Source organism: Argopecten irradians, chromosome 16 (genome assembly GCF_041381155.1).
Source record: "Argopecten irradians isolate NY chromosome 16, Ai_NY, whole genome shotgun sequence".
NCBI lineage: Eukaryota > Metazoa > Mollusca > Bivalvia > Pectinida > Pectinidae > Argopecten > Argopecten irradians.
The window spans coordinates 21,527,897-21,539,145 of record NC_091149.1 but is presented as its reverse complement, the minus strand read 5'-3'; the positions used below and the strand labels follow the sequence as shown (position 1 = coordinate 21,539,145).

The 11,249-nt window shown below is 40.8% G+C and overlaps 1 non-coding gene across 1 annotated transcript; it reads left to right on the top strand.

Annotated features, from left to right (window-relative positions):
* The first annotated feature begins 3,626 nt into the window (after window positions 1–3,626).
* Trnad-guc (transfer RNA aspartic acid (anticodon GUC)) lies at window positions 3,627–3,698 on the top strand. The gene has a single exon. It is a non-coding gene; the product is annotated as a tRNA-Asp (tRNA).
* The last annotated feature ends 7,551 nt before the right edge of the window (window positions 3,699–11,249 follow it).

The following is an 11,249-nucleotide window of genomic DNA, read 5'->3' as shown; positions in this document are numbered from 1 at the left end:
GATTAAGAATGGTAAATGTTAGAAAAAGGTATCACATATCAGATACTCTGTGATCTATATCCTTGGCCAATTAATACATGTGGTACTCATGTTGTGTGACTGTTCAAACTCATCCCATATATAAGCGGTACCATATCACCCATCTGGAAGCTTTCTGTCCAGCGTGTGAAAAGATAGCACATACAGTACTCAATATATCGTCTTCTGATCTACATATATTTCAACAGAAATATGTATATCTGTTTCTGATTTCAAGTTCTTTTTGCCGTAACTGGCCGATTTTTTTTTTTTTTTTTTTTTTTTGTGAAGTCAGTTTTGCTTCAGATTATCTATTTAAAACCATAAGGTTTAATTTATTCAGCTGAGATAATCATTCAAATGGTCAGACAAACATATTATTAAAAATATGCCTTATAGCCGCTTGTTACAACAGACAGTGTGCGCTGTAAAAGTACTTGTTTTGATGCCTTATGTATGTTTTGATGGAAACATACCTGCAGAAAATCAATGTATAATTACAAATAGCATTGTACAAATGTGTGCAAAAAGTTATAGACCACAATTTGGCTTCATTGTCCGACCTATGTAATCATTCGACTGCACTTTAGATGTAAATATAATGATTTTTAGCTCTCATTTGTACTTGTTGAATTAAAACCTATATATTGAAAATACTTTAAAACTCAAAATGCTGGTAACTTTTGGTGATGAATAAGCTATCAAAAGCACTTCTGGATTGGTGAGCAAGAAAAATATGGCATATACATAAGTTTAACCTGTATTAGTGGACCCAGTTTCACGAATAGCCGCAAATTATCCATATGAAAGCATTACAGAAGTTAAGAAAAACTCTTAAGTTAATAAGCCTTCTTTAAAATCTATAATGCTCTCCTATAGAGAATTTTAAGTCGTTGAATATTCAGGAATCTGGTCCCAGAATACACAAAACACATATTATGTTATTTGTTTGTTGTGTTTCATTTACAATGTAGCTGACATGATTTAGTAAGCAGACATACATGTAATGCACCAAATAGCAACATGTTAATGATAATTGAAAAACAGTAAATAAACAAAACATAAAATAATCGTTAACTTGGCGCCCTACCCAGTCAATACATTGTCTGAACTCGACATGTCCATTTATTATCATGTTACATACAAATGTAATATACAGACAAGAATGTGTTTCTTAATGCAATTGATTTGCCATGTTCTAATTATTTTTAGTTGACAAATAGTTTTTAAAAAAGGTCCTAAATCTCCCAATTTTGTAATTGCATATTACAGAGAATGCTCCAGCGCGCATTATGAAGATTGTTTTTAAAGAACTGCCTTATCAGGTCCACATTTGTAACCGACAAATGCAATGAGGGCTTCGTTGGTAAATCTCCAAAGGCCACAGCTCATAAACAGGGAAATTAATCATATAATTACTTACCAACACATATTACTTGTTAAATCAGTAATTACCAACAAATATTACTTGTTAAATCAGTAATTAAATTGCAATATTTGTCTATTTTCTTTGTCCTGTATTAATGTTCGCATCATATCATGTAATCGTGTTCGTTTTGTGTGTCTTGATAAAGGGGCAGATCGCCTCGAAAATTTGACTTTTTTTTTGTCCATACGGTTGGAATTACTTCTTTGTCCCATATTCACCATTTGAAGTAATTCGTATCCTACAGACTTACGTTTGATGGGATCCCGTGTCATCTTGAAAATCCTATTGATATTACTTCATTTACCCTTATAAAATTACTTCCTATACAGTTAATAAATACATGTGTATGCCATGCTTTAAAAGAAGAGTCTTGTATCGTAATGGAATTACGGTGTATATGTTATTAGGAGTCGAAAGCCCCTGACGCGTACAAATGTACATTAATTAAGTTGCATTTATTACATGATAATGTGCGATTTCAAGTCTTAAAATGAAATGATACATTATTAATTGCCCACCAATAACTAACTTGAGTATGCCTACAGTAAGTTACGAGCATGTGTACATTGTAGTGAGAACCGATCAGTTTCGAGAATCCTGAAGTACTTAAAATGAGTACAATTTTTTTTTAATAATTAGTAAAGTCATGGAAGATATTTCCATATCAGAGAACAGTGAGTTCAATTTTGTTTTTTTTTCTTCATTTTATATATTTTACACTGTTTGTAAATTTTGAAATGAACCATATGTACTTCTTTCTCAACAAATCTCTGGTATTGTATAGTTGAAAAATAAATCCCATTTTTCTTTGCCCATTCCTGCACCCTTCCCTTTTCCTACCAAAGCACTGTATAATTAGCACTAATAACTCTTAAAAATCAGGACTGTTCTATTGCTTATATGGAGACGGATTAATATTTATATAAGTACAATGCACTTGTTTCTGTATCCAACTTTTTATGACATGTATATTGTAATGTATCGTTATTGAATTGAAAAAAAAAGTTCAACCAACCATGCACTACACTTTAATAAATGACCATTTTTAATGGGAAAATGGGTTTTATGTAAAATCTGATAAATACATACTTGCACGTGTTTGTCTATCGATAAAAAAACATTGTGTGACATTGTATAAATGTAGTATCAATATATATACAGTGTACCATACACAGTTTGATATATATTTCAGAGAATGGAGACAAAACATGGCTAGGATTCGCCGTACACTGACGGTTTGTCCGAAATGTGCCGTCATAAAGAGGTTATTAATTGCCGAGCCTGAAATACAATCCCTCCTTTGTCTGTAAGCGTGTGAAATGCACGGCTGCATGGATGGACAGTATCGATATCGGTGCCCATAAAGCCCACGTCGACGACAGGTTTCTGTGAACTTGCAGGGATTAATTTCTAAACACAATAAAAATAATTCTGATCACTTTTATACGATTCCTATAGATACAATTTCAGCGACCTTCTCCACGGTATCATGTCTCGAAAAAAGGTTGAATACGCTGCACTGAGGTAGATGTAGTTTTATACACATCCTAGATAGACTAGTGGGTAAGAGAAATCCATTTTTTAATAATACATTACGAAAACTATAGAATTCTTTAAATTCAACTACATGTAGTCTATTATCCCTTGTAAAGTATTTCGTGTATTTTTTTCCCCAACATAATTCCTAGTTCAAGAACGAGCCCATTTGAAATTGTTCTCTTCCGATATAGATCGAGCAGCCTTCTCATAGAACGGCGTAGGGGAGGCAACTCCTGGAAACCAGTCGTCGACTTTGATATTGACCCAGTCGTCGACTTTGATATTGACCCGGTGGCTGACGGTGCGTATGAAATTTCATCCAATTAATTATCTATTGGATATAACACGTGTTATTATCCTAGCGTTTGTGAGATAACGATGACACACGTACGCGACCCGTCAAAGCGCCCATGCAGGCACGTGTCACAACTTGATGCCCATGCATGTAGCACGTGTCCAAACCAAATGTTCACACTTATGTTTAATTAGCTTACTCTGGAAGTTGTGTTCATTTGCTGCATCAAATATTCACAGTTTCCTTATTCACTAATATGTGTATACCCTATAAAAACTGGACGTGATTTGTAGAATTAAACTTTAAATAATTTATATATATAATTTCTCATTACTTTATTATCAATCCTCGGTAGTATAGTGGTAAGTATCCCCGCCTGTCACGCGGGAGACCGGGGTTCAATTCCCCGCCGGGGAGGATGATTATTTTTCTTTCTTTTTTTTTTAATTATTTCATAAATATTTTTATATTTATATGACTATTTTGCACTTTGGTCAACATTAATGTGTTATTATTATTTTTTCATAAAAAAATAACATATATCAACCTAAATTCCTAAAAATGACAGAAACTTCTTGATGTCAGACATTCATTTCCACTTAATATTAAAAAAAAAATTATTCATGTACTAATACTACTGCCAGACCCAGGTTCCAACCCAGGACATCAGGAAACTGTATAACATGATAGGATAAGCTACTTGGCCCTGTATCTGGTCGGCGCAGAAAAAAACCCATTACACTCTCCCCCTTGTTTAGGGGTTTAGACGATGTTTAAACTAAATTAAGTGAAAATGTTTATGCTTATTCATCATTTTTTATGTGTAGTTGAACATAACTAAGTTGATAAAAAGTGTGCATGCATCGGGGCTAACATTAGGTATTACTATTTCTTTAGCAAAATATGTGAAAAAATGTACATTGTACATTTCAAGATAAGCATACTGTCAACAACGTTCGTACATATTTCTGGCGCCAAAAAATCATGGCATTTTATTCACTCGTATCTATAGCAGGTGCAAGGAACGTGTTCCTGATTCAACTTTACAAAGAAATGCCCATCGATTTTTTTTAAAATTAACATGCAAATGAGGCTTATATTTGATACCGATACATTTATCCAATGTTACCACGTATAATGACATCTGAGCATAGTGAGAGTGCCTCTTTTCAGGAAAATATAGAAATAATGATTTAAGTGTTCTCCACAAATCTGCAGGTTTTATTCAAAAAAACCAGTAGTTTAACTCAGTAAACAGAGGGATTACCTGATGTAGTCACTATACATAGAGAGCAGAGATGACCTGATGTAGTCACTATACATAGAGAGAGGGGGTGACCTGATGTAGTCCTGATGTAGTCAGTACATAATAGAGGAGCAAGGTGACCTGATGTAGTCACTATAGACAGTAGAGAGCAGAGATGACTGATGTAGTCACAGTACATAGAGGGGAGAGGTGACCTGATGTAGTCACAGTACATAGATGGAGAGAGGTGACCTGATGTAGTCACAGTACATAGAGGGGAGAGAGGAGTGACCTGATGTAGTCACAGTACATAGAGGGGAGAGGTGACCTGATGTAGTCACAGTACATAGAGAGGGAGATGACCTGATGTAGTCACAGTACATAGAGGGGAGAGGTGACCTGATGTAGTCACAGTACATAGAGGGAGAGGTGACCTGATGTAGTCACAGTATACATAGAGGGGGAAGAGGTGACCTGATGTAGTCACAGTACATAGAGGGGAGAGGTGACCTGATGTAGTCACAGTACATAGAGGGGAGAGGTGACCTGATGTAGTCACAGTACATAGAGGGGAGAGGTGACCTGATGTAGTCACAGTACAACATAGAGGGGAGAAGTGACCTGATGTAGTCACAGTACATAGAGGGGAGAGGTGACCTGATGTAGTCACAGTACATAGAGGGGAGAGGTGACCTGATGTAGTCACAGTACATAGAGGGGAGAGGTGACCTGATGTAGTCACAGTACATAGAGGGGAGAAGTGACCTGATGTAGTCACAGTACATAGAGGGGAGAGGTGACCTGATGTAGTCACAGTACATAGAGGGGAGAGGTGACCTGATGTAGTCACAGTACATAGAGGGGAGAGGTGACCTGATGTAGTCACAGTATATAGAGGGGAGAGGTGACCTGATGTAGTTCACAGTACATAGAGGGGAGAGGTGACCTGATGTAGTCACAGTACATAGAGGGGAGAGGTGACCTGATAGATGAGGTGACCTGATGTAGTCACAGTACATAGAGGGGGAGAGGTGACCTGATGTAGTCACAGTACATAGAGGGGAAGTGAGGTGACCTGATGTAGTCACAGTACATAGAGGGCAGAAGTGACCTGATGTAGTCACAGTACATAGAGGGGAGAGGTGACCTGATGTAGTCACAGTACATAGAGGGGAGAGGTGACCTGATGTAGTCACAGTACATAGAGGGGAGAAGTGACCTGATGTAGTCACAGTACATAGAGGGGAGAGGTGACCTGATGTAGTCACAGTACATAGAGGGTCAGAGGGGAGAGTGACCTGATGTAGTCACAGTACATAGAGGGAGAGGTGACCTGAATGTAGTCACAGTACATAGAGGGGAGAGGTGACCTGGTGTAGTCACAGTACATAGAGGGGAGAGGTGACCTGATGTAGTCACAGTATATAGAGGGGCAGAAGTGACCTGATGTAGTCACAGTACATAGAGGGAGAGGTGACCTGATGTAGTCACAGTACATAGAGGGGAGAGGTGTACAGTGGTTACAGTACATAGAGGGGAGAGTGTGACCTGATGTAGTCACAGTAATAGAGGGGAGAAGGTGACCTGATGTAGTCACAGTACATAGAGGGGAGAGGTGACCTGGATGTAGTCACAGTACATAGAGGGGAGAGGTGACCTGATCCACAGTATCACATAGAGGGCAGAAGTGACCTGATGTAGTCACAGTAATAGAGGGGTGAGGTGACTGATGTAGTCACAGTATATAGAGGGAGAGTGATCTGAGATGTAGTCACAGTATCTAGATGGGAGAGTCATCGATGTAGTCACAGTATATAGAGGGCAAAGTGACCTGATTGTAGTCACAGTATATAGAGGGGAGAGGTGATCTGATGTAGTCACAGTACATAGAGGGGTGAGAGTGACCTGATGTAGTCCACAGTACATAGAGGGGAGAGGGTGACCTGATATAGTCACAGTACATAGAGGGGTGAGGTGACCTGATGTAGTCACAGTACATAGAGGGGAGAGGTAGACTGATGTAGTCACATGTACATAGAGGTCAGAGTGACCTGATGTAGTCACACAGTACATGAGGGGAGAGGTGATCTGATGTAGTCATAGTACATAGAGGGCAGAAGGTGACCTGATGTAGTCACAGTACATAGAGGGGAGAGGTGATCTGATGTAGTCACAGTATATAGAGGGCGTGAATGACCTGATGTAGTCACAGTACATAGAGGGGAGAGGTGACCTGATGTAGTCACAGTACATAGAGGGGTGAGGTGACCTGATGTAGTCACAGTACATAGAGGGGAGAGGTGACCTGATGTAAGTCACAGTACATATAGAGGGTGAAGTGACCTGATGTCTCACAGTACATAGAGGGGAGAAACCTGATGTAGTCACAGTACATAGAGGGAGAGTGACCTGTTGTAGTCACAGTACATAGAGGGGAGAGGTGACCTGATGTAGTCACAGTACATAGAGGGGAGAGAGGTGACCTGATGTAGTCACAGTACATAGAGGGGGTGAGGTGACCTGATGTAGTCACAGTACATAGAGGGGAGAGGTGACCTGATGTAGTCACAGTACATAGAGGGGAGGTGACCTGATGTAGTCACAGTACATAGAGGGCAGAGAGGACCTGATGTAGATCACAGTACATAGAGGGGAGAGGTGATGATGTAGTCACAGTACATAGAGGGGAGAAGTGACCTGATGTAGTCACAGTACATAGAGGGGAGAGGTGACCTGATGTAGTCACAGTACATAGAGGGGAGAAGTGACCTGATGTAGTCACAGTACATAGAGGGGAGAGGTGACCTGATGTAGTCACAGTACATAGAGGGGAGAGGTGACCTGATGTAGTCACAGTACATAGAGGGGAGAGGTGACCTGATGTTACAGTACATAAGGGAGGGTAGTCACAGTACATAAAGGGGAGGAGGTGACCTGATGTAGTCACAGTACATTAGAGGGGGAGAGGTGACCTGATGTAGTCACAGTACATAGAGGGGTGAGGTGATCTGATGTAGTCACAGTACATAGAGGGGAAGAGGTGACCTGATGTAGTTCACAGTACATAGAGGGGAGAGGTGACCTGATGTAGTCACAGTACATAGAGGGGTGAGGTGACCTGATGTAGTCACAGTACATAGAGGGGAGAGGTGACCTGATGTAGTCACAGTACATAGAGGGGAGAGGTGACCTGATGTAGTCACAGTACATAGAGGGGAGAGGTGACCTGATGTAGTCACAGTATATAGGAGGGGAGAAGGTGAGATGTAGTCACAGTATATAGAGGGGAGAGGTGATGTGATGTAGTCACAGTATATAGAGGGGAGAGGTGACCTGATGTAGTCACAGTACATAGAGGGGAGAGGTGACCTGATGTAGTCACAGTACATAGAGGGGAGAGGTGACCTGATGTAGTCACAGTATATAGAGGGGAGAGGTGACCTGATGTAGTCACAGTACATAGAGGGGAGAGGTGACCTGATGTAGTCACAGTACTATAGAGGGGAGAGGTGACCTGATGTAGTCACAGTACATAGAGGGGAGAAGTGACCTGATGTAGTCACAGTACATAGAGGGGAGAGTTGACCTGATGTAGTCACAGTACATAGAGGGGAGAGGTGATCTGATGTAGTCACAGTATATAGAGGGGAGAGGTGACCTGATGTAGTCACAGTACATAGAGGGGAGAGACCTGATGTAGTCACAGTCATGTAGAGGGGATGACTGATGTAGTCACAGTACATAGAGGGGTGAGGTGACCTGATGTAGTCACAGTACATAGAGGGGAGAGGTGACCTGATGTAGTCACAGTACATAGAGGGAGAGGTGACCTGATGTAGTCACAGTACATAGAGGGGAGAGGTGATCCTGATGTAGTCACAGTACATAGAGGGGAGAGGTGACCTGATGTAGTCACAGTATATAGAGGGCGAGAGGTGACCTGATGTAGTCACAGTACATAGAGGGGAGAGGTAGGTGATCTGATGTAGTCACAGTACATAGAGGGGAGAGTGATCTGATGTAGTCACAGTATATAGAGGGGGAGAGGTGACCTGATGTAGTCACAGTATATAGAGGGAGAGAGGTGACCTGATGTAGTCACAGTACATAGAGAGGGGAGAGTGATCTGATGTAGTCACAGTACATAGAGGGGAGAGGTGACCTGATGTAGTCACAGTACATAGAGGGCAGAGTGACCTGATGTAGTCACAGTACATAGAGGGGAGAGGTGACCTGATGTAGTCACAGTAATACTGATGTATATAAGAGGTGACCTGATATAGTCACAGTACATAGAGGGGGGTGAAGTGACCTGATGAGTCACAGTACATAGAGGGGAGAAGTGACCTGATATAGTCACAGTACATAGAGGGGTGAAGTGACCTGATGTAGTCACAGTACATAGAGGGGAGAGGTGACCTGATGTAGTCACAGTACATAGAGGGGTGAGGTGACCTGATGTAGTCACAGTACATAGAGGGGAGAGGTGACCTGATGTAGTCACAGTACATAGAGGGGACAGGTGACCTGATGTAGTCACAGTACATAGAGGGGACAGGTGACCTGATGATAGTCACAGTAATAGGGGGGACCTGAGTAGTCACAGATCATAGAGGGGAGAGGTGACCTGATGTAGTCACAGTACATAGAGGGGAGATGTGACCTGATGTAGTCACAGTACATAGAGGGGAGAGGTGACCTGATGTAGTCACAGTACATAGAGGGGTGAGGTGACCTGATGTAGTCACAGTACATAGAGGGGACAGAGGTGACCTGATGTAGTCACAGTACATAGAGGGGAGAGGTGACCTGATGTAGTCACAGTACATAGAGGGGAGAGGTGACCTGATGTAGTCACAGTACATAGAGGGGAGAGGTGACCTGATGTAGTCACAGTACATAGAGGGGAAGGTGACCTGATGTAGTCACAGTACATAGAGGGGTGAGGTGACCTGATGTAGTCACAGTACATAGAGGGGAGAGGTGACCTGATGTAGTCACAGTACATAGAGGGGTGAGGTGACCTGATGTAGTCACAGTACATAGAGGGGAGAGGTGACCTGATGTAGTCACAGTACATAGAGGGGAGAGGTGACCTGATGTAGTCACAGTACATAGAGGGGAGAGGTGACCTGATGTAGTCACAGTACATAGAGGGGAGAGGTGACCTGATGTAGTCACAGTACATAGAGGGGAGAGGTGACCTGATGTAGTCACAGTACATAGAGGGGAGAGGTGACCTGATGTAGTCACAGTACATACATAGTAAAGAGGGGTGAGGTGACCTGATGTAGTCACAGTACATAGAGGGGAGAGGTGACCTGATGTAGTCACAGTACATAGAGGGCAGAAGTGACCTGATGTAGTCACAGTACATAGAGGGCAGAAGTGACCTGATGTAGTCACAGTACATAGAGGGGTGAAGTGACTTGATGTAGTCACAGTACATAGAGGGGACCTGATGTAGTCACAGTACATAGAGGGGACCTGATGTAGTCACAGTACATAGAGGGGAGAGGTGACCTGATGTAGTCACAGTACATAGAGGGGAGAGGTGACCTGATGTAGTCACAGTACATAGAGGGGAGAGGTGACCTGAAGTTGTCATATACATGCATACGGGTAAGGTCAGCGGGTGAACAGCATTGACTAGACAGGATGATACTCAGGGAACTTATATTCACAGTTGATGTACATATAGAAGATTATAAATAATTATATATGACTCGGAGTACCCTAAATTTCTGTACATATCTGCAGTGTTGAGAGTTTTTCTATGAATCGTATTTCCTGTTTTCGGCTTCAGTCACATACTTCATTTATTCTTCGAACTGTGAGGCCAGAGTAGTCAAAACTGCGAACCCATGAAGTGCACAATCCATTAATTACAGAGTACTTAATTTACATGCGTTTTAAAAACTTTGAAACAGACGCTCTGACTCATAGAGACTTTATTTCCGTTATTGCATGCGTTTTATTTTGCATTTCAATTTTACACTAAAAACCTTCTATGATGTTTAATAGAAGGGAAATGTTACTCCTTATGTACAGGAAATCAACGCAGGGATCTGTGATATTGGCAGGAAATAAAGTATAGCTTTAATTAACAGAAAGGAACGATGGAAATATGACAAATATACACCAGATAAATATATGATATATATATATAGGAATAAAGAGCATGAAAAATGATAATTTGTTATTTGTTTAATTTCGTGGTTTAGTTTAACAATAACATATAAATATTTCGTACTATTGAACATACTTTAGTCGACATTCTGAATAATGTGATGAAACAGTCCCTTTGTTGGGTTTTTTTAAATAAATACGGCTATGTCACAGCTAATGTATAATTATTAGTATAAACGTGTCACAATTTTTAGGTCATCAAAAACCGCAGTACCAGGCGATAAATAGATCGACCTACGTACAGTTAGTATCAGGAAAAGATCAAACTGAGCCTCGATCACATTCAACAACACAATCAAACGGTTGAAGAAGACGACTTGAAGAAGAAGACAATGAAGGAATGATCGAAGACAATGAAGGAATGATCGATATATATTGTACAGTAGTGTAGATACATGTATCATCACTGTACTTTAATTGTAATTCAAAGTTCTGAAATCTACTTTAAATAGAACGTTATATTCCAAAGGTAAAAAACGGGATGGAGAGATAGGGGCAGGTATTGGAGGGATATAAACGGATGGGAGATGGAA